Source organism: Sinocyclocheilus rhinocerous, unplaced genomic scaffold (genome assembly GCF_001515625.1).
Source record: "Sinocyclocheilus rhinocerous isolate Xijiao unplaced genomic scaffold, SAMN03320098_v1.1 scaffold2882, whole genome shotgun sequence".
In the NCBI taxonomy this organism is placed as follows: domain Eukaryota; kingdom Metazoa; phylum Chordata; class Actinopteri; order Cypriniformes; family Cyprinidae; genus Sinocyclocheilus; species Sinocyclocheilus rhinocerous.
In genome coordinates this window covers 261,531-287,870 of record NW_015644632.1, presented here as the reverse complement: position 1 = coordinate 287,870, position 26,340 = coordinate 261,531, and the positions used below count along the sequence as shown (strand labels likewise).

The 26,340-nt window shown below is 35.1% G+C and overlaps 1 pseudogene; it reads right to left on the bottom strand.

Annotated features, from left to right (window-relative positions):
- Positions 1 to 1,531: 1,531 nt before the first annotated feature.
- Positions 1,532 to 26,340, bottom strand: part of LOC107758709 (nucleolar protein 10-like) — a 29,277-nt pseudogene continuing 4,468 nt past the window's right edge.

Here is a 26,340-nt window from a genome sequence, read left to right as displayed (position 1 = left end):
CACAGTATGCATACAGTATCTCACAGAAGGTTGTCACATGAAAAGATATAATAAAATATTTACAAAAATGTGAGGGGTGTACTCACTTCTGTGAGATACTGTATATATGTTTTGGGGCTTATATTGCACATGACACCTTGCACGTCTCAAAGGTAGCCTTTTTTAAAAGACATTTTGTCACAAACAAAATATGAAAAAAAAAAAAGTTTTGAGAGCAGTTTTAAATGTATGAACATATAAGTAGTAATACAGCAAAGTAATTTAGATACTAAAGGCTACAGGCAAACATAATAAATATGCAGTATATACTACGTCAGCATGCCTCCTGAAAGCTACAAGACTGTGATACAATATTAAACATCTTCAGTCATGCTGGAATAGAACTGTTCACACAAAGTTGAAACATAGCATTGTCCAAAATGTCTTGTGATGCTGAAGCATTAAGATTTGCATTCACTGGAAGAAAGATGCCTAGGCCTGAAAAAAAGAGCACCATACCATTATCCCTCCTCCACCTAACTTTACAGATGGCGCAATGCAGTCAGGCAGGTAATGTTCTCCTGGCATCTGCCAAACCCAGACTCACCATCAGACTGCCAAACAGAGACGTGACAGAACAGGTTTCCACTGCTCCAGAGTCCAGTATCTGTGTGCTTTACTCCACTCCGTCCGACGCTTGGTATTGTATTTGGTGATGTGAGGCTTGCATGCAGCCACTCGGCCATTGAAACCCATTCAATGAAGCTCCCGCCGCACAGTTTGTGTGTTGATATTAATGCCAGTGGAAGATTGTAACTCTTTAAGCTCTGGAATCTGCAGAGCGTTGGTGACTTTTACGCACCATGTGCCTCAGCACTCAGGGACTTTACATGGCCTTCTGCTTCGAGTTGCTGCTGTTCCTAAAATCTTCCATTTTCCAATAACACCACTTACAGTTAAAGGGGGATTATCTAACAGGAGTGAATTTTCACAAACTGACTAACTGCAACGGTGGCATCCTATCACACTTCACTGAGCTCTTCAGAACAACCCTTTCTTTTTTGCACATATGTTTGTTAATGCAGACTGTATGGCTAGGAGCTTGATTTTAATCACCTGTGGCAACAGGTCTGATTGAATTCTGAAAAGCTGTGTCCCAATACTTTTGTCTATATAGTGTGTGTAAAATGGGACATGGCCATGTTTGATTTTGCTGCGTTTAAGTAGTTTTGTATGAGTCAAACCCATGATTTAGTTGTACTCGTATAAAGAATCAAAAGCATTTCACAAATGATTAGCACCAAACGAGAATCGATGCTGAACGAGAATTGATTTGTGCGTGTAAATCAGAACAGGACAGAGCAGATGTTGATAAAAATGTATTTAGGTTCTTCACAAAACTCAAGGTCCTGTTTAGACTGTACTGAGAGATGTTGTGGAAAAAGGGAGGTCTGACGCACGCACACACACACACAAGCACGCGCACACACACAAGCGTGCGCACACACACACACACACAAGCGTGCACACACACACACAAGCATGTGCACACACACAAACGCGCGCACACACACACAAACGCGCGCGCACATACGCGTGCACACACACACACACATCTGGAACTGTAACAACAGTTTCTTGAAGCACAAAAGTAATTCCTGCAGATGTCTGTGATCAGGTTTTAAGGCTGTATAAAAAGCCCTGCATGTCAACGTCCATGAGCACGATCAGTCCTGAGTTTAAAAGGGTCTCCTTCCTCTTCCTCTTCCACCACCTCTTCCTCTTCCTCCCCCGCCGCCTCTTCCGCTTCCCCTTCCTCGTCCTCCCCTGTGAGAATGTAAGTGTCCAGCCGCCCGTCTGATCTTCCTCCTCTCCTCATGATGGTCACGTTCAGCCTGCTGTTGAAATCGTTGCCTCTCTGTCTGATGAAAGTACAAGTATAACAAACAATTAATGGCAAAGCCAAAATGATCCACAACTTGTCAAAGTTTTTTTTTTTTTTTAGAATTTGTTCCAAAAGGTTAAAAAAAGACTTGGCTGCATCTTAGCAGCGTTGAGTTTTGACTAACTAAAAGCAGGGACACAGTAGACTTACAGTAGCACAACAATAGCTCAGCTGTTTTAAAAATAGTGTGGCTCTTCCACTAACAGAGTAGTGGTCACTCAACTCACTCAGCTGCAATCAAATGCGCTCGTTCTCTCTCTTTCAAGAAGTACTGGGAAGCTTGATTCATTTTAGCGATTCATCAGCTTTCTTTAGTCATACTTTGGTTTGTTTGGACTGTTAAATAAACCAGTTCGGAAAAAGGTCCTTGCATGGCATTTTACATTATTTATAGTGAAATACAGCTGTTCATCAGTATATTTTTACTCCATTCTCCGTTTTGTTGGTGGTATAGTGTAATTTATCTATTCAAGTTGAATGAGATCATCTTAACTAAAATGGATAGAAAATCAACTACTGCTTGAACTTTTCAAAGTGCTCCAAACTAATCCACTATTACAACACTTTGTGTTGAATTCTTTGCTCTATTGTGAATGTAGCAGCACAGCCACAGAGAACAAGCAGGTGTTTTCATGAGGATAACACATCTGGAAAAGGAATAGTTCATCCAAACAATTCTCCAAGTGTACATTTATTTCCAAACCCACTGTAGTTCTTACATTAAGCCCAGTTTGAGAAACCCTGGTTTAATGCATTTTATGATGTTGATGTAAAAAAACAGAATATATTTTCTTTCTCTTTGCTTTTTAATATCAATATGGTAGAAGTAGTAGTAGTAGTAGTAGCCAGAATACATTACCTAAAATGAGTAACCTACATTACATTACTATCGCCAGCGAAAATCGCTTGGGTATGAACACAAAAGACGCGTCGAAAAACGTCGGCGATAAGCGCGCGCGATAATCGCCCCGTTGTGTACGAGGCTTTATGTTTAAAGTTCTTTTTGTTATACTAGCTTGTTATAAGCCACGTAATGCTTGAAATAATTCAGTAATAGTTCGAAAATCATTTTTAATGGACCTTTTTTTAACCTTTAAATAAAATATAAAAGAAAAGAAATCATGTTTTTTGTTTTGTCATATACTTGATACACCAGGCTTTTATTGCCCATATGTGACCCTGGACCACAAAACCAGTCATAAGGTAAAATTTTTCGAAATTGAGATTTATACATCATCTGAAAGCTGAATAAATAAGCTTTCCATTGATGTATGGTTTGTTAGGATTGGACAATATTTGGCCGAAAATCTGGAATCTGAGGGTGCAAAAAAATCAAAATATTGAGAAAATCGCCTTTAAAGTTGTCCAAATGAAGTTCTTAGCAATGCATATTACTAATCAAAAATTAAGTTTTGATATATTTACGGTAGGAAATTTACAAAATATCTTCATGGAACATGATCTTTACTTAATATCCTAATGATTTTTGGCATAAAAGAAAAATTTATAATTTTGACCCATACAATGTAATTTTGGCTTTTGCTACAAATATACCCCAACGACTTAAGACTGCTTTTGTGCTCCAGGGTCACATATAGTGATATAATGAGAATATGGAGGGGGAAAAACTGCTCAATTTTATTCAGAAGCCCAAACTGAACAAAAACAGCTATTTGGTGCATTTACTATTTATATGGTCAAAAATATAAATTAATGTGATTTTTTAACAGTATGCAATTCAGTACTCCTACAATGATTGCGAGATGAACAAATAAATGTTCCTCAAAACACTGTTGCATCATTATTTGATACAAATTATTTGATTTAACTGCGATTAATCACATCCAAAATAAGAGTTTTTGTTTACTCAATATATGTGTGTGTACGGTGTATATTTATTATGTATATATAAAAGACACACACATGCAGTATATATTTTGAAAATATTTACATGTATATTTTTATATTCATATCATTTATATTGTATATAAATATATTTAATATATAAACATTACATATTTTTCTTAAATATATACATGCATGTGTTTGTATTTATATAAACATAATAAATATACACAGCACACATACATATATTATGTGAACAAAAACTTTTATTTTGGATGCGATTAATCGTTTGACAGCACTAATTTTAATATGATTTTTCTAATGACTTTGATCATGATGTAGAGATTTTTTAACAAAGTTTTGTTCATGTTGATAATTTAGAGTCCTTAGACATTCATGCATTAAATATGATAGTTTTATATGGTTAAGAGGACAATTTTCTCTTTTCACTTCTTTCAGTGTTCTTTTTTTTATGAATTACTGCAGAGCCCAATGACTCTTGAGGTCAAAAAGGTAATAAAAATGTTAGAACAATGTCGTCTGCGGTTTATTTTCACTGCAAAACAAGAAACGCCACCAAAAAAATCAGTCAATGTAGGCCGCAAAAATCAGAAAAAAGTCCCGCGAAATCCTGGAGGGACTGACATTCAGCAGAGCACAGCATAGCCATTCCTTTCAACAAAAACCACTAGAGAGATTTGTGTGTGTGTCGGTGTATCCGCACAATATGGAGTCGCCTAGTAGCCACTGAGTTCTTATAATATACAGTACATAGATCTAGCATATGTGTGGTTGTAATATGGGAGAGCCTATACACTGGGCAAAATCGGGCCGACTCCCCGAATTTTTTAAGCATGCTTAAAAACTATCGGGAGCTCGAGAGACGCTCGGCTCGTAAATTCCTCTCACAGGATGCGAGCCACGACCATACGAACATCAACGATTTCCACGCGATTTCTCCAAATGGGAAAAAATCATGTACGAGCTCGCACTACTACATAAAAAAATAATAAAACCGCACCGTGTACGCCCAACCTAACAGATCTCCGTTACTTTTTAATTAATTTTACAAAAAAAAACAACAAAAAAAACAGCTTAAGGCTTGAATGCCTATTCCCAATCACTAGAATATGGAAATAACAGTATCTTTTGTGTGTGTGTGTGTGTGTGTGTGTGTTTTCCAGTGCAAATGAATAAAGATTCTTAAAGATACATTAACTTGAGATGCAAAATGATTTAAGTCTTGTTTTCCCAGAAATTGATCAAAATAAAGTTTATAATTAAAACAAAAAGTCTTGTTTTCTGAAAAACAAGAACAAATCTGCCAATGTGCTCAGAAAAATCAACTTAATTTATAGAGAAAACAAGTTTTCTACTTCATATCTTCAATTTGCATCTCAAGTAAACTTATCTCGACTTAAGGATGTTCAGATATTTATATTGGTAAAAAAAAAGATAAACAATGAGAATGATTCATTTTTTGCAGTGCATGAAACATTCAATGCCATAACTTCATAATTTTCTGCTCCATTTTAAGACCTTAAATTGAGGAAGGGTGAATTAAGACTTTTAAGACCCACAGAAAGCCTGTATAAAAGGTTTTAAAATGATCTTTGAGAAGAGTCACTTACTTCTGCATCTTCTGCTTGCGGGCCGCGTCACCGAAGCTGCGAAACTCCTCTCCTGCTTTGATCTGGTAGAATCTGGGCTGGTTCTGGCTCTGGTTCTGAGGCTCCTGCTGGCGGTTCCTGACTGGATCGGAGCTCTGTAAGCTGGTTTCTCGGTCCTGTTGCCTCCTCTCTTTCCTCTGGTTGAACGTGCGCTCCCGCTCCTCCGCCCGTATAAGACGGCGCTGCTCCCTCACTTCCTGCACCCAGCTCTTATCATCATCATCAGAGCTCTCCTCTTCCTCTGAGCTGCCACGGCCTTCCACCTCCTCCTCTTCCTCATCCTGCTGGTAAGATCAAGAGAAATCTCAATGTGACATCCACATGCTGCACTACTTGTCACCAAAGTTTCTTTTTATTTTTATAATTTCCACAATCAGAAGACTTTAGCTCTGTTCACAAAACCTTGCCGTCTTCATCAGCGCTATTTTAGTATCAGTGAAACACTATAGATTTTGTTAATACTTCTGAATTAGTCAAATTTGATCAGTATCCAAGTTAATTTACTTTTGACAATTTACAGTATTTTCTTAACTAAAACTGCTGTCTGACATTCTTCAAGCCAGACAGCATGAGTGGGAATACATAGTAATAATAATAATTATAATAATAACAATAATAATCTCTATTATTATTATTATTATCATTTAGAAGAGAGAAATATTTTACAACTGTACTACAAGTGAAAAAAAAGTTACGTTTGTAATAAATGCAACAACAGCAGAAACATTCAAATAAAGAGATTAACAATGAAGGCTGGATTTTAAATGAACAAAAAATGTTGGGTGATTACAATAAAACAAACCCCAAATCAAATAAATAAGTTACACAAATAAAAGAAATCTCTTAATATGAATAAACTAAGGCTTTGTCTGTGCTCTATCCATTTAATATGAGAGGCAACCACTGCATTTTAATCATGATCCAAACTAAGATGCAGCATACATGCAGCATGAGTAGTTTTTAATCTAAATTAGATTGTATAATTTCGAAATTTTAAGCAAAAACAGAATGGTCTGACTTTAGTTTTGTGAAACTATACTACATAAAACATCTGAACTAAACAGCAGAAGCTCTGAATGAGACGCAGATTCACATGAACAGCAATGATAGTGTTTCCTTGGTTACCGCTGTAAACAAAGCAGAGCTGTGCTTATGAACAGCAATGATACAGTGTTTCCTTGGTTACTGCTGTAAACAAAGCAGAGCTTACGGCAATGATACATACAGTGTTTCCTTGGTTACCGCTGTAAACACAGCAGAGCTGCCCTTATGAACAGCAATGATACAGTGTTTCCTTGGTTACCGCTGTAAACAAAGCAGCGCTGCGCTTATGAATGGCAATGATACAGTGTTTCCTTGGTTACCGCTGTAAACACAGCAGAGCTGCGCTTATGAACAGCAATGATACAGTGTTTCCTTGGTTACAGCTGTAAACAAAGCAGAGCTGCGCTTATGAGCAGCAATGATACAGTGTTTCCTTGGTTACCGCTGTAAACAAAGCAGCGCTGCCCTTATGAACAGCAATGAAACAGTGTTTCCTTGGTTACCGCTGTAAACACAGCAGAGCTACCCTTATGAACAGCAATGATACAGTGTTTCCTTGGTTACCGCTGTAAACACAGCAGAGCTGCCCTTATGAACAGCAATGATACAGTGTTTCCTTGGTTACCGCTGTAAACACAGCAGAGCTGCCCTTATGAACAGCAATGATACAGTGTTTCCTTGGTTACCGCTGTAAACACAGCAGAGCTGCGCTGAAACACTGCTTCAATATGCACTGTTCAGAGGCAAGATGAAAAGAAAATACCACGTAAACTTTTCTAAAGATAGTCAGTTCCCCTCAGAGATACATTCATATAAACTCCTGCTCCAATTGTTTCGTGATTTGTTTGGCATCTCAACCGATTTGAATCGTCACATATTTGAATCGATTTTCGACCGGCTCGCGGTTAATCGTTACATCCCTAGACTACAACAAAGCATGTTATCTACTAACATGTATTACATATTAAAATAAAGTAAAAAAAATAAAAATAATAATTAACAGTATTTACGTGTGTTTTTTCAAATCCAGATAAACAAATAGGGTTTTAATTATATTTTAAAATATTAAACGGCAATACTAACAGTCGGGAATTTCATCTTGGTTTATCGCCAAACCGTTTCATCCCCATTTGTAACCCTCAAACCAGAATGAACTTGGCGACCCCGCATAAATCTTTAGCGACCCCTAGCGGGGGTCGTGACCCCTGGGTTGGGAACAAATAAAAGATAAATAAAAATTAGAAAAGCTGCACTGGCAACTAGCTTAAAAAAAAACGTTATGTTTCTTTTATATTTGATTTGGTTTATTTTATTTCAAGAAATGAAAGTTTGTTTATGGTTTTAGTTTAAATAAATGCAATAACACTGGTCTACAAAGGCATCTGAAACAGCCCCAATGAGGAAAGTTTATGCAGTCTAAGGCAAATAATATGCATGTTTTATGTTTCACATGAAAAATGACTGCTGAAGAAACGCCAGCGTTTGGTTCAGCACAAGCTCAATGACTGATTGTCCCAGTCCTTATAATCCACAGGGGGTAGATGCAGTTTATTGTGAGAAGAGGTTTATTGTGCAGCAGTATGATTCACTGATTATAACGAGAGAGATTGTGAGGGAGCACAGCAGTGACAGTCAGTGAGCTCACACTGAACGACGTCATTATTCGGTTCATCTGATCAGTCACGATAAAGCGAGAGCCCTAAATCAGCTTGTTTTGCATGTGTATCTTACATAAAGAATATGGCCTGCAATTTCTCCTCACAAAACAAGTATTTTAATATACACCACCATTCAAAAGTCTGCAATCATACTTCTACTCAGCAAGGACGCATTTAATTAAATCAAAAGTGACAGCAAAGACATTGAAAAAAATTATTTCAAATAAATACCGTTCTTTGTAACTTTCTATTCATTAAAGAATCCTGAAAACAAATGTACCACGGTTTCCACAAAAATATTCTGCAGCACAACTGTTTTCAACATTGATGATAATCAGAAATGTTTCTTGAGCAGCAAATCAGCATATTAGAATGATTTCTGAAGATCATGTGACACTGAAGACTGGAGTAATGATGCTGAAAATTCAGCTGCGCATCACAGAAATAAATTACATTTTAATATATTACGACAATTTAAAATAACTATTTTCTATCTGAATATATTTCAAAATTTTTTATTTATTTTTTATTAAATAAATGCAGCCTTGGTGAGCATAAGAGACTTCTTTCAAAAACATTTAAAAATCTTACAGACCCCAAACTTTTGAATGGTAGTGCAAATTCTATTAATCACCCTTAAGAATTTTTATTGCTATTTTATATCATTCCATCAACGAAATTTCGAAATAAAACCTATGGCAAAAAGAGTGCAGTCAGGTAAAATTTGCTTAATCGTCAGAGATATAACCGAAAGAGAGAGAGAAAAAAAAAGTGAGTCACAATATGGTGACAATTCATCTTTCAATAAAAACACATTTTGAATTTGAATACTCTTAAATTACCAATATGACATTTTGCCCACAGTATGAACATTTTCATATCTTTCACATATAAAGGGTTGCCATATAATTTGTTATAAAGACCTTGATTCCATTCACTACTTTCAGACATACAATTACGTACATATATTGCAATGGAAATAATCATGCAGCTCTACATTACTAAGCACTAAATAATTATGTTGCATCACTTATCATGAGGTATTTGGGGATTATTATTATTTGTTGTTATTAATTGTTTAAATAATAATAATCAAAATAATAGGTAGGTTGCAGTCCTAATTTTAATTTGACAACTATTTTACTCTACATTTTTCAGTACTTAAAAATGCTTATAATAGTCATCTTTCATTAAATTATAGTTCATGTATTTTTTCAACTGTGATTGTCTTGCAGGATACATGCTATACTGCCTTGAATTTGCCCAAAATGATCTGATATTAAATTAATAATTAATATAAGATTAATATTAATATTAATAAAATTATAATAAATTATCCAAAGCGACTTACAGTGCATTCTGAACCCACGACCTTTGCGCTGCTAACGCAATGCTCTACCACTGAGCCACAGGAACATATATTATATATTATATAAATTATATATTATATTATATGGCAGCATAATTATGATTTTGTGTTGAGAGGATGCCTATGAAGCCTTAAAATGGATCATCGGGTTTGAAACGGCTGTAAAAAGTGCAAAGAGCTGAATTAAAGTGATGTTGTTGTGTACCTGCTCCTCTTGCTGAACAAGCTGGCTGAGTTTCTGCCTCCTCTTTTCACCCACTTTAGAGACGATGGGGTTGAGCAGCCGGAACTCCTCGCTTCGCTCGTCCACCTGGTAATCAGGGTTCTCGAACATCACCTTGAAGCGGTCGTCCATCAAGAGATTGGCTACGGCCTTGAGAGGAAAACAGATAAGAGCAGAATGCGAAAATGAGTGAGAGAGACAAAAGAATTGTCTAAAATATTTCTGCAGTCCATCCATGTGGAAATGTGTGAGAGAAACATTGCCCACATTGCCCTTTTTCTTCTTCTTCCTGGTTGAAAGCTCACTTTCCTCCATGAGTTTCATGGCCAGCTCCTTATTGACCTTGGGCAGCTTCTGTTAAAGATAGCAATACAGAGAACGACGGAGTCAAAGCACTGACGATAACAACTGTACACTCAATCAAATCGCAATATAAACTAGCGTCTGTGAATATTGTACTGGTTTAAAAATGAAGTCTGCATGTTCTGCACGTCTGGGTCTCATACACACATACTGAAGCTCAAGTGACGCTCATCTGCGTCGGACTATATGAACACATGAACTTCATCTCCAGAGCTGCTCCGAGAGTCACAGTTCATTTGAGAAACACACACACAAACTCAAAGAACCTCAATATTACTATTGCACAGTACAATGTACTTCTCAAAGTAAAAATTATAATAATAATAAAACGATAAAAATAAATCGGACAATGTTTCTTCCACGTTTTATTTTTAACCTCTGTTGTGCAGCAGAAAAAAAAAAAAAAAAAAAGTATAATTAATGTTTTATGAATTCATGTGATTACCACTGTCTTTGAAAACATACAACACAAAGATTTTGAAAGCATTTTAACAAACTACTAGTAAATAGGGCTGGGCGATTTTCCCGATTTAATCGATTAATTCGAATTTATTGTTTTGCCACAATTTTATTTTTTAGAAATCGAGGAATCGCGATTTTGAATAGAAATATTACCAAATGTTAGAAGACGACACTTTGGCAATATGCCGGTGATAACAGTAAAGAGAAAAGAACGATCCAACCGCATGTTGGTGCACGTGATTAACCGCTCCCGTGTGACGCGCTCTGTGAACGACCATAAATATAGCACTAGGTGTCATCAGTGTTGCCAATTTAGCTACTTTGTAGCTAGATTTAGCGACTTCCCCGCCCCTTTTGAGACTTTTTTCAAAAGTTTAGGGACAAATATTGGACAAACCTTATCTAAGTTCTCATCTTGCGCACTGATCTATATTCATCTTTATATAGATCAGAGAATTTGCCATTGTGATGTCATCTAGTGACATTTAGCTACCAGTTTTAGCTACTTTCAATTGAAAGCAGTTGGCAACACTGACGTCATTCACACAGAATGCGCTTTCATTTTGACAAAGATGCGACGCGGGCAGTGGATTAGGTAAAACATGCAAGAAGATGGGAGTGAACTTCTTTTAACTTGAGCGCTGTGTTTTTAGAATGTTTCATGCATGAGACACTCATGAGCGCAACAGTCAAACACATCCATGTTTACACAGAAAAACTATGGAAAAGTAGCGCAATCGAATAAAAAAACCTGTAAAGAACTACTACTGTATGTCTGATATTTCATGTTTGCATCATGGTGACCGGCTGAAAGCTGCTGTTGTTTTTACAGAACATTTATAGTTAATAAAAGTCTACTGGTGTTATACCTTCAGTCATTTTGAATTTGAATTACCTTGACTTGAGATTTTCTATAATAATTTTCCTCGTATTATTTCTGAACACATAATATGTATAAGACAAGTTTGTACAATATGTAGTTGTAGTTTTTGCATCTTTTCTGCAAAGATATTTAACAAGTGATTTGTTTAACATTGACATCATGTTGACAACTTCATGTGTGCTGCACTTGGAATAGAATTTTCTTTACCTAGGGGTTTAATAAAGAAAAAGTAACTTGAATCATGTTGTAGTTACATTTTCAAGCTGACTAGTTAAAAATCGTAAAAAAACGAGAATCGAGTTTGGAAAAATCGAGAATTTAATTTTTTGCAAAATCGCCCAGCCCTACTAGTAAATTTGTTACATTTTATGATTTCAATGGATTATTACAATTTAATTCAACTATAAAAATAGAATGAAATGGAAAACATGGAATCTGGGAAAAATAAAATGAAATTAAGGAATGGGGTCCATACATGGTTCACCTTTTAATAAAGTGTTGTTAAATTATGCAAGTTTCGTAATTTCAATTAATTACACATGCTTTTTGATTACTACATTTACTAAATAGAATCCAGAAAAATTTAACTGGAAAATAAATAAATAAACAAAACAGATTTCATTGGGACCCAACACAACACTGTCTAACTAAACAGTTCTGAAAAAAGAATTTATGAAATTTGTATTTTTCCAATAGAAACCTTGTGAGTTTTTGTAACAAGATTTCTTTTCACCAATCCTTCTGTGGTCTTCATCTGCCAGGTTTACGCACAGCTGAGATAAGCACACTGTCAGACACACACACACACACACACACACACAGGCTGAATGTGTCAACAAGCACTACCTTGAGCTGCACTCTCTGAGCTCGCGACTCCTCGATCTTCTGCCGGATTCTGTCCTTACGGTACTCTTCATAGGCGAACGGGTTCAGCATGGTCTTCACCTACGCCAATGCACAGGAATTAAACACGAGTCCTCATTTAAAAACCAAACATGTTCAAACAAACAACAGAACATGCACAAATGCTCTGACGCAGATCTGCACCTTGTGGTAGAGCCTGATGTCCATGAAGAAGCCGTGCATGTAGGCCCTGAGCAGAGGCGAGCCAATCAGATGCGTCAGACCTTACAGGAGGACAAAACAAGCAACATGTCAGGAGATGCAACACAAGTTCAAGAATCACAAAGAACGACACAGTTAGCACAAATAGTATTAGCTGCTCATTTGGACAAGTTGTTCCAAACCCGTATGAGTTTCTTTCTTCTGAACTGTTTGGTTACCAACATTCTTCAAGAAACTCGTACAGGTTTGGACCAAATGGACTGGGAGAAAATGGTGACAATTTTCATTTTTGAGGGGAACTATCCCTTTAAACCAGATTTAATGCACAAATGTCATAATATTATAACAAACTATCAGAAGAAGTGGACATTAGGTATCATAAATCAACAGTGCACAATTTTTATAAATTAATAAAAAAAATTATAAATTAAATTCATTTCATAATGCATTAATGATTATATGTTTCTGTTAATGATGAAAGTTAATGTGTGTATACAGAAACATTAAAGTGACAGTTCAGCCAAAAATGAACAACACAGAATTTCCAATCCCATCAGACTTTCATTTTTCTTCGAAACGCAAATTATATTTTTTATATTCTCTCATTATTTTTGTCCATCCATTGAAAGTCCACGTAACCAACATTTTTAAGCTTTAAACATGGTTTAATCGAAGTCTTCTTAAGAGACACAATCGCTTCACACGATGAACAGATTTAATATTTTATTCACAAACACTGATCAGCGCACGTTCACAGAGCTTATCAAATATGGTAAATGGATCAACTGTACTTGCTGTACCTCAGTGGTTTTCCATACACGTGTGCTTTACGTATGTGTGTTCATCAATGCTTATATGCACATAAATTAAAAACTGTTCATCATATAAAGCCATTGTGTGATCAACTTTCATTGGATGAACAAAAATGATAAGAAAATCTTAAAAATGTAGAAGAAAGTCAGTCTTATGGGTTTGGAACGAGATGAAAGAGATGGAGAGACAATTATGACAGAATTTGGTAACACTTTACAATAAGGTTTCATTTGTTAACATGAACCAACAATAAAAATATTTCTAAACCATTTATTAAGCTTAGTTAATGTACATTTCAACATTTACAAACGTCGTATCTGTTAATATTATTTAATGAACCTGAGCTGACATGAACTAAGAAGGAACAGTTGTGAGTTAAATAGTGGTAAATGTTGTAATAAATGGATTGTTCTTAGTTAATGCATTATTAACTAATGTACTGTAAAGTGTTACCCATAATTTATTTTTTAGTGAACTAATCTTTAATAAGATTAATAAATGCTGTACAATGCTGTAAAAGTATAGTTCATATTAACTAGTGTATTAAATGAATGCTAATGTATACAACCTTATTGAGTTACCATCTTATTTGTTTAGGTTCTCGTGTTTTGTGTTAGGTTTTTAATTTCATTGGTTCTCATGTGCATGTTCGGTTCAAATGTTTTTTTTTCTTGTTTTCTTGTATTTTATGGCTGACAGTCTCTCCACGTCACACAACCCACTGCATCACATGAGCCACTTTCTGCTGACGCCGGCATTCCTCTGCTGTTTTCCCATCATCCTCCCACTGAACTGGACCTTATCATCGCTGTAGGCCTGACTCTGTCCACTAACAGTGTCCTCTCTGTAATACTTGTATCTGTTGAATTTGCTACAATGCATCATTCTTTGATCGACTGAGATCACTCAAGTTTGAGGACTCTCTGCGGCTCAGCGCCTGCAAGCACACCTGCGACTGACTTGTGCAACTACTGGAATGTTCTCATAGTAAATACTTTATAAGCAGATGCACCTCAAACTTTGTACATAGCATGTCAAAACCTGCTCTTGAGTGATAAAACTATAACTAGGCCTGGTCTGACTGCAGTTGCAGAATTCAGCGATTTCTGTCTTTCTCTTAAGACACAGATTCTCACAGGCTATCATTTATGCTCAAATTAAAACATGGGAAAACAAAAGAAAAAATTATAATACTTTAGTTGTCATTAATTAGAAATTCATTAGTGACGTGAGGCCAAATACGGCGTGTCATACTCGGAATTTGTGCTCTGCATTTTTCCCATCCAAGTGCACACACACACACACACACACAGCAGTGAGTAGTGAACACTCACACACACACACACAGCAGTGGATTTATATATTTGAAATGTATTATATATATATATAAATCCATTCTTTTGGATTAAACAGTTTTAATAAAGTTAACGTGATACATATTCGACAGTCATGCATAAATGAAACAGGCCAGTTTTCTGTGATAGTACTAATAAACTGCATTTTAACTACACAATAGCCAGGTTTATAGATTTATCATCACTAAATCTAATTTGTTTCAATCTCATTCATTTGAATTATACATTTGCTTGTTTCACAGCTAGTCATATTTGAACCATGATCATACTGTTACACTAAATAAATTTGATTGTTTTCACAAAGAACAGATTTATGCTGATCCTAAGCATTTTGAATAGATAACATTATGAAAATATAATTAAACAAAATCAAACATATTCAAATAGTTAATAATAAACTATGCCTTACTTGTATTATTTGTGAATGACTGACAAATATGCCTCAAACTAATTTTACGTTAACTTTTTATTGTACGGAAATTCCTATGCAATTCAAATACATAAATCTAAAATGTACACACATATTTTTTGAGTGTATCTTATTGGTGATCTTAGGACAGTCAGGCAGAAAGAGACGGACTTACCCAGGTTCTCCAGGTCTTTGCGGGTGACAAACTTGTAGTCGTCATAGATGGTGCTCTCTGGGTTCTCCTCGAGCTCCTCCGTCAGGTTATCCAGGAAGGAGCACCAGCGTGGAGCCGGACCAAGAGCCTGAAGACAGATGTAGATGTTTCACAGCTTCTCCAAACATGGCATGGCATTCTGACGATGATCTTTAACATTTTAGGATGAATCTCATAAAAAAAAACTGTTGTGATAACTGGTCAGACTTCACAGAGAAATCAATACAATGTAGTTGCCTGAACAAAGACTATATTTATGAGCTATTAAGACTGTATTGTGACATTTTCATGACAATTAAGCACATTGCCAGTTAATGTGGCAGTATCTGTTGTAACTGCCAATAATCTATGCTGATTTAAAAATGAACAACAACAACAAAAAAACCCTCAAAGCTCTTCACTACAAACCACCAAATCTCATTTCATGAGATATTAGTTATGAATTAATTAGTAAATTAATTGTCATTTGTTAATTTGATTACATTTTAAATAATTAAATTGTTAAAGTTTTATTCATTCTTTTCATTACACTTGTAAATTAATTGTCATTTTTATTTGATTGAATTTTAAATTTGAATTAAATAGGTACAGTTTAATGAATTAATTTAATCAAACACCAAATGTTTATATATATATATATAAATTAAAACGTAGCTTGTTCCGTGGAGTCGTTTACATTCAATCTTGAGCTCTAACAAACACGTGGAATGCATCTCTTTTTCCATGAATTTTATGTTATGAATATTGTGATAAATATCAATATCAAATGATAATGGAAAACATATAGTGATAACATTTTTGGCCATATCGCCCAGCCCTAATTTTGTGTTTGAGTGGGAAATGTGATGAAAATATTGTCACAATGCAAAAATCTTAATGGTCCTTCAAAAGGGCCTTCATTTTGCATTATTTAATGTCATTTTCTTTTGAGATTGTTGTGAAATGTGACCAGTTTCACTGAACCATGTTTTGTTTGATAAGCATGTTTATATTTTTTGAGATCTCGAGTGTGTTTGGTAATTGTGTGTGTGTGTACTCAACTCAAGCACACACACACACACACACACACACACACGTCTGGTCAGCTATCCTTGTGGGGACTCTCCATAGGCGTAATGGTTTTTCTACTGTACAGACCGTATATTCTATTGCCCTACACCAACCCTACCGTGACACGAGTCCCCATGAGTCTGTGTGTATTCAGGTTTAAGTCCCCACCAGAATAGAAAAACAGGTACACACACACACACACACACAGAGAGAGTAATCACTCTCTTATTGCCAAACACACAGAGTAATATCATGTGCAGGTCTGGATCAGAACGTAGTTTCTCAGAAATGTTTCAGCCGCCCTTAACTACCATTGCCCTGTTAACTATAAACACTGTAAAAGCACCGGGAGGGTCTTGCTTTTACTTAGAAAGACAGGAAAAGGTGTAGTTGGTGGAACAAGGCGTACACAGATGAGCCATGTGACTAATCAAGAAACGAGGAACAAAATGCGCTCAAAGCATCGGCTAATTTTTGCAGCATACCATCTGGTACTTACAGGGATGTAAAAGGTGTTCATTTTGGGGTCTTCATTGGCAGTGAAGAGCATACCTGTAAATCGGGTCACAGAACAGCAATCAGAAAACAAACACACCACTCATGGGACATAAAACCCCCATATACAGTGAGTCAGCTGATGTGTATAGAGTGAGTCACGCTCTCCCAATGGGTCACATTCGAGCGGTATAAATATAACGTACTCCTCATAAACAATAAACAGTCTATAACACAGAACTCTGTTTACTACCATTCAAAAGTTTGAGGTTGGCAAGATTTTGGTCTGTTAAGTCTCTCACGTTCACCAAGGCTGCATTTGTTTGATAAAAAATACATTAAAAAAAGTCTTGTCATTTTAATAAAAAAATTCTATTGCATTTTTGTCATTCATTCACACTAACTTGTGTAGTTATTGATTTTATGTGCGTGTCATCTGTTATGTAGTATTTGTTTTTACTGACTGTTTTTGAACAGTTGTTGTTTCTAATGGTGCTATAGAAATACAGTTGACATTGACTTCTTACAAATTTCATTAAGAGCTGAAAATTGTATAAAATGGTCTGTGAAATATTAAAATAAAAGATTTTGTATAGGTGTTATCGTAGCGTTGTAAGGAGTTTAACTGTATAATTAAAACCAATTTTATACATGGATTTTCTATTTTATAAATACTTTAGTTATGTTTGACATAGAAAATAGCAATAAAAATGAATGATGATTAATAGAATTTGCACTACTATTCAAAAGTTTGGTGCTGGGATGATTTTTTATGTTTTTGAATGACGTTTATTTGATAAAAAATACAGTAAAATCAGCAATACTGTGGAATTATTACAATTTAAAAGAACCGTTTTCTATTGTAATGTATTTTGAAATGCAAAGCTGAATTTTCAGCATCATTGCTCCAGTCTTCAGTGTCACATGATCTTCAGAAATCATGCTAATATGCTGATTTGCTGCTCAAGAAACATTTCTGATTATTATCAGTGTTGGATTTTTCAAAGGACTCTTTAATTAGATAATGACAGGCTGACTGCACATCATCACTTTGATCTTTAAAAGCAATGTGACAAATCAAATAATTTTCTTCAATCCTTTAAAAAAAAGGCTATAATATAATAGTTATTTCACCTGCTAACCCTGAGCTTTCTGTGTCATTCATTTCCATTTTAGCTTGTTATGCTGCTTGATTCTGCAGACTGGTATTTCTTATTTTATGTTAATGTTTTGTCATAATTATAAACACACAGGTTTGTATTGCAACTAGTTTTACTGTTTTTTTACCTAGAGCTAATAATCAGAAGTCTGGCACATTCACAGAATCTAGCTTACTTTAGAGTTAAAAAAAGGTGGATATTACCTAATAAAATGAATATTATATTAGTCTTTCGTTTTAAAGGGGCTTTTAGTGTTTCCTTTAAGACGTGCTGCTAAACCATGACTAGCAATTTGCTATTGTAAGAGACAGTCACATCCTAAAAAATGAGATGAGATCAATCATTTTGGTCTGCTTTCCAGTAAGAGAATGATTATCGCTTCTAAATATGCATATATTTCAGTATGTATGCCACGAAAAGCCAATCTGGATTTCATGGGGTCAGTTAGAAATGAACTAGTATCTTCTTGTGGTTAAACTTCAGTTCTATTTGCGCGAACTAACCGGAGCCGGGGTAGAGACACACATCATTGATGTTGGCCTGCGGTTCGATGGAGGAAAACACTTTTCCCTGAAATTAAGACATTAAAAAAAAAAGTTACGCATTTGATGTTTTTCCTTTGAAGGTTCATTGCTGGACGTCTGGATCAAAGCCGGTCTTACATTGTCTTTATTCCACATCTTGATGATTTTAGAGTCGGCGGAGAGCACCAGGTCCAGCGGGTTGTGGAAGTGAAGGGATTTGATGGGCAGCCCATAGTAATGATCTTTAACCAGCAGAGGACGCGAAGAACGAAGATCATAGACGAGAACCTGAGGACACGTCACAAATGAGCACTGCTAGTCGTTCAGCAGAGTAAATGTGAAGAGCTTACTGATTTGAAACTGAGGAATCTCCTCAATGTGAGAAATAAAACTGGACCTGTCCCGTGCTGGTGCCCACTGCCATGCCCAGAGAGCCATTAAACTTCAGCGCGCTGACAGACGGCAGACCTTCCACCCTTCCGACAGGAGAAAAGCACATAAGGATGAGGTTATTACTCACGTTCTTTGACTGATAACAGTATTAGACTGGAGTAAAGATGCTGAAAATTCCGTTTTGGATCACAGGAATAAATTACATTCTAAAAACACTTCTTTTAATTTAAAATAATATTTCACAACATTACTGTTTTTTATTTAATTTTTTACTATATTTTAGATCAAATAAATGCAGGCTTGGGGAGCAGAAGAGACTTAAAGTAAAAGTCTAGTATAACTTTTACTGACGCTGACCTTTTGATCGCTAATGTATTAAGAGAGACAGAGACAGTTTTGCTATATCACATTTGATACGCAATCTCTAGGGCTCTAAATGATCAACATGATCACAACGTTGCTGAAAAACCTGTTTCACACACAATCTACTACATGACTTCTGTCGTCTGATTGATAGTTTAGATTTTAATATTTTTATAATTTTTTTATCTTTTGAGGAGTGTTTATTTGTTCATCTCTCAATAATCATTATATTGCATTGCATTATATGTTTGGATCATCAAACTAAGCATTTAAATCTCATCTTATTAAGACATATTATTGGAGATATAGAGTGACGACTGATATTTATAGCATTTTATGTCAGTATCTCATCTGCTATACTGTTATAAAGATCTCACTGATTTACATTACAAGCATCAGAATTTCATCTGGCTTTTTGTCCATATAAATATCAACATTTGCATCAAATTTCATATTTTTGCTCAGTTTGGGTCTCTGAATAAAACTGACCTGTCTATTTTTCTTTGATATATCATACTATATGAGCCAAAAAGCTGGATGCATCAAATATGATACTCGTATGCAAACTTTTAGATATTTTTGGTAACACTTTACAACAAGGTTCATTAGTTAACATTAGTTACCTACTTTAGTTAACATGAACTAAGCATGAACACTTCTACAGCATTTATTAATCTTAGCCAATGTTAATTTCAACATTTATTAATGCATTATTAAAATCAAAAGTTGTGCTTGTTAACATTAGTTAATGCACTGTGAATTAACATGAACAAAGATGAATAAATACTGTAATAAATGTATTGTTCATTGTTTGTTCATGTTAGTTAATACATTATTGTAAAGTCTTACCTATTTTTTTTTTTATAATTATTTTTTAAAGATTTTGTCTAACGGTTCAATCAATTGTTCTATTTCTAAAAATTAGTTTTCTGTCCAGGTTTACAGGGTTAATCATAATTCAATGATTGAAATGTTTATGACATAGATATTATAAGCCTGGATATTTATATTTACTGCAATATCTCAGGTCTTCTGAAGCCATATGATAGCTTTGAAGGACAAAAAGTCTGAAACTTAAATTATTCACAGAAAATCTAGTTTAACAGCTGTGGTCACCATTCACTTTCATTGCACAGGGAAAGAGCTGAACATTTCTTATGTATTAATGGCAAAAAGAAAGTCTTATGAATAATAAAACACAAGTAAGTGAGTAAAAAAATGACAGATTATTCATTCTTGGGTGAATGGTGAAATATTTCTTTAAGCCGTATATGAATATGAGAATAACAGAGATGCATGTAAACTTACTCAGTCCCGTTAGTGATGCTGCTGAGAGCGCAGTCCAGAACACACACACAAACAACAGTCCTACACGACTGAGATAAACTCCTACCTCTAATGTTCCCGCAGCAAATAACTGATGAACAGGGTTGATGTCACACGCATTGATTTCTCTGTGAAGACATGAGATCTTTACCATTCATACACAACTAAATCTACTGTGATCAGTGTTTGCCTGTCCAACAGTATCATCTAATGAAAAATGCTATTTTGCATCTCAAACTATTATAAACAGCATTTTCTATTCCTTTCTTATGTATCTTATATAATTGTGTTAATAAGCACACAATTGAGACTTCATCAGCATTTGAATAAAATCAATATACTATTATAGTTTGTTAATTTTCTTGATTTTGTTTTTATATTTTCTGTTGAAATTTTGTTGTATGGCATTTTTATTATTTTTTGTCTTTTATCTATTAGTCTTCGTTTGTTAAGTTTCAGTTGTTTTAGCAGTTAAACTAAATGAAAATGAGAAATGTTCCCTTGACAAGTAGCTGAAGTAAAATACATTTATAAATGTGATTAAATTAAACAAATGCTAACTTTTTCATTAAAAGCGATCGAAATGAAACTCAGCGATTAACTGCATCACTGTATACACAAACGTTTCAACCAGCAGGTATATATAGCCATCACTGATGTGGGGTTTTCAGTATGGAGAGAGGGACCAGAAAGACCTGCTTCTATCGCACAAGCACAGCCACAACGGTGAACTAGCGCCCTGTGCTGGTGAGATACTTACGCTGCATCTGTCTGTAAGGAGTTCAGGAACCTGCCTTGTTCAAGATTCAGTCTGAAGACCTCTGAGCTACAGCGGAAACACAACACATGCACTTCACTGAGAAAACAAAACAGCTCATACAAAGTTAGGAGTTAACAGGGTTTGCACAGCGTATGCGTATATAATCAGCACCAACTATGACGGGCCTAAAATCAAAATGTCAGTCTTCAGTGTCACATGATCCTTCAGATATCAGTCTAATATGCTGATTTGCTGCTCATCAAACATTTCTGATTATTATCATTATTGAAAACAACATTTTTGTGGAAACTGTGATACATTTTAAGCATTCTGCGATGAATAGAAAGTTCGAAAGAACAGCATTTATTTGAAATGACAATAGTAGATGAAATGAGAAAAGTAGTAGGCAGTAAATATTTGCTCTTGGTGTGAATGGACTTCGATAACACGAGATCTTCGGTGTGGCCTCTTACCTGGCTCCCACAAAGTAGAGATCACAGGAAGGGTAGTGGTAGGAAAAATCTCGGCCAAACTTTGGGATGCGGGTCTTGTAGTAATGGCCGTGCTGAGAGTGGAATTCCACATAGCGGTCTATATGCAGAAACACTAGCTATAAAAAACAAAGACAAAATCATACAAATTACTTTTCATTTGCTTTTCTAGTCACATCACAACACACCAAATCTCAAACTAGGGGGTGGGAATCACAGGGTACCTCACGATGCGATACCGATAATATCACGATACAGCAATTCTGCGATAATTGATATAATGCTAGAAAATATCTGTCGAACTATGAAAACAAAATGCCTGTGAAGAGGTGCAGGTTCTCTCTCTTCATTCAAGTCCAAACTGCTGAAAATTCTGCAAAAATGAAAATGCTGTCATCGTTTACTCACTCTAGAGTTGTTTTAAACCTGAATGAGTTTCTTTCTTCTGTGGAACATAAAAAATATTTTGAAGAATGTGGGTAACCAAACAGCTGCTGGCCCCCAGTGACTTCCATAGTATTTTTTAAAAAGGGGAGCAGCAACTGTTTGGTTACCCAAAATATCTTATTTTGCGTTCAGCACAAGAAAGAAATTAATACAGGTTTGGGACAACATGAGAGCAAGTACATAATGACAGAATTTAAATTTTTGGGTGATCTTTGTTTCCAGGCGGAACGTTAAAGAACACGACACGCACGTCTACCGGAAATCCTGTATAATTCAACCAATCCGATGACGACTTCGAAATTCCTGAAGTGTTTCCACTTTTGTGAGTCATATGCATCAGACGTTTAGCCAACTTTTCGGGGCATGACGTCTGAGGCTGAGACTAGTGATGTAGAAGCAGACGTTGATCTTCTTCTGTGGAGACGGTCTTTAGCCACACTATTACGTCATAAAGTGGCACATTCCACAACTTGTCGTTTTCACAAATTAGCTTCAATATAAACTGTTTTTAGACTACCAAGAAAGTTTTGAGTTCTGAAACTTACAGGATGTTTTTATAGTACAACGACCTCTTATATGTCAAAAGATCAAGGGAATTTTTTTTCTCAGTTCATGACCCCTTTAAGATATTTAAGAATTACTATCTTAAATTTGATCAAATAATACAAGCGTACAACAAAAACAGCAGACAAACAGAAAAAGACACAAAGAAGCATATAAAGGCCGTGCGGGTTTTACCTTAGAGTAGTCCTCGGATAGGATGTCAAACGTCACCACTGTGAGGGGAATAAAACCGACGTGGTGAGAGACAAAGCGTCCTCAATTACATCATCAACCAGCAGCTTTAGCCATCATCTGTTGTGTTATTTGTAATCAGCGGTACATTAATGAGAGCTCAGGTTGTTTGTGTGTGGACACTCTGATTAAATATTAACCAGTGCACTGGGCTTTTATTACAGAGACCATCAACAGCACCCAAACCAAACCCTAGACTTCATACCACTAGTACTAGCATTTATAAAATAGATGGTACCATGGATGCTGACTGGCCGATGATATCATATTCACTTGCATTATACAACGATTATAACACTTACCATCAGACTCCAGGCACCTCTCAAATTTCAGAGACAACTGGTAAGTATCATAGCACCGGACTCTAGGTTTGTATGTACCTGAAAGCATAAAAAAAACATTTTTAAATTATTGCAATGTTCAGCATCATTTATCTGTTCCCAAAGTCTAAAACTGTATATTCAGCATATGTAACCGGTAAAGTTACTGACCTGCAGCTAAAATGAACTGGCCATCGCGTGACACTCGGATGGAGGTGCAGACTGTGGGCATCTCAAAATCCTGAATCAGCTCAATCCTCCTCTGGATATCTGTTAAAGATTTGATTGAAGAAATTACCAGATGTCTTGGTCAATGCTTCACAGGAGAGAGTATAAGAGAGAGGGTGGAAAGCTGTGCCAATTTTTACCATGAAAAAAAAATAAAAATACTTCAAATTATAATTCATAAAAAAAATGTCTATATTATATATGGCCATATAAATATGACTGTTTGTACTGTCACTGGAGAAAACAAAAGTTTCATATTGCACATAAAACATAAAAGGAAAAATTATTTCCTAATGCATATCATTGATATTTCATTAATATTACAACAAAAAATAAAAATTCTGCACATTTCGCTAAATTAAAAGGTGTTACGATTGTTACTCAAACTCAACCCTGATTTTACACATATTATAAAAAAAGATTATTTACAGCAGTATTTAACACAAAAAGTTAAAGAATTATGAATCACTAAAGGAGCTCACCAACATCTTTCTGCTGTAAAACTCTCTTCTTTCGATCAGACAGCCACTGAAACAAACATATGAAGAACAGTAATGTCATAATTAGGGCTGCAACTAATAATTATAATGATAACAGATTGTGTTGTGTGTGCACATATATATATATATATATATATACACACATAAGCGCGCACACACACACACACACACACACACACACCTGTTATCATTATAATTATTAGTTGCGTCCTAATGATAACAGATTGTGTTGTTTGTGTGTGTGCATATATATACACATACACATATTAAATCTCGGGTGTACTCATTTCTGCAATCCTTCATTTAAACAACATTGGCTAATGGACTTATCTTACAAAAAATATTGGCATATATTTTGTTGAATATAACAAAGAGTGAAAAATTTAAGGGGGTCTGAATACTTTCCGTACCCACTGTACATTCATATAAACTCCTACCCCTAAATGAATCGCGATTTGTTTAGCATCTCAACCGATTTGAATCATCACATATTTGAATCGATTTTCAACCGGCTCGTGGTTAATCGTTACATCCCTACTACCCATGTACTGAGATTTAATATATACATACATACATACTATTTAAAAGCGTATGTTAACCAAAATAACATTATGTTATTAACATTAACATTTAATTAAAAATACAGTCAAAATGAGCCATTTCTTAATATCAGGTCCTCTACTCTGAAATAAACTCAGCCGTGATGGTAAAGGGATCCATCAACGCTAAAAGAAGGATTCTCTACATTTGATGAGCAGCATTCTTCAAGTAACACGTGTATTTAAGAATTATTTTGTCTGTGTACAATGATTGTTTTAAAATAATTTAAAGAATCTTTTTTTAATCAATGTGATATCATAATAACATCATCAATTGCTGGTAAATTTCACAAATAATTACATCAAGTAACACACTGAATTAAACATGAAATTTTGAAAGACTGAAATAAAATTTACTAGTAAAACATATTACAATAGCTGATCTTTATTTACAACTTTGAAAACTTTTTTACAACTTTTTTTTTACAGTTACTATAGATAAAATATTGTAGATAAAATAAAAAATGAGAGGACACTTACAATAATGTGTTCAAAATGTCCACTACAGAAGAAACTAACATATGATGTTGGTCACACTGTACTGTGAAATTTTTTTTTAAAATTGCGCTCCGACATATAGGTCATCTTTTGTGACTGATTTCTGTACTGTCTTATCCAATAGGCATAAAGGCAGCTGATCTTTATTTACAACTTTGAAAACTTTTTTCTTTCTTTTTTTTTACAGTTACTATAGATAAAATATTGTAGATAAAATAAAAAATGAGAGGACACTTACAATAATGTGTTCAAAATGTCCACTACAGAAGAAACTAACATATGATGTTGGTCACACTGTACTGTGAAATTTTTTTTTTAAATTGCCTCGATAGCCTCAGGCAGCGCTCCGACATATAGGTCATCTTTTGTGACTGATTTCTGTACTGTCTTATCCAATAGGCATAAAGGCATAAAAATCCTCAAAAATTCACAAATGACCAGAAAAGTCAAATAACAGTTATTCTTTTGTGCCACTACATGACATCAGGTTTGTCATCAAAGCATGTGAGAACCGTGCTGTCTGAAGTCAAATCTAAAAATGTGTCTTGGTAACATTTGTGAGGAGAGGTAGAAAGATCATCTTAAAACTATTTGTTGAAAAAACATTTACATTTAGTCACTTAGCAGACACTTTTATCTAAAGCGACTTACAAATGAGGACAATGGAAGCAATCAAAACGAACAAAAGAGCAACAATATGTATGTGCAAATGACAAGTCTCGGTTAGCCTAACGCAGTACACGTAGCAAGGTATTTTATATATATATGTATGTATGTATATATACACCAGAGGTGTAAAGAGTACCTAAAAACCATACTTGAGTAAAAGTACAGATACCTTACAGTGAAAATTACTCCACTACACGTTACAAGTCACCAATTTCAAAACAACTTGAGTAAAAGTCTTAGAGTATCTGATTTTAACAGTACTTAAGTATTTTACTTATACTAAATATAGGCTCAAAAAATGCACTAGTCAAAGAGACATGCCAGTCAAAAACTGTAACGTTGTGGAGAAGCTGGGGAAAAAGGCAGAGGCAAGCATCTATGTGCAGATATTTAATGGAAAAACTAGAACAAACAATAAAGCAAAA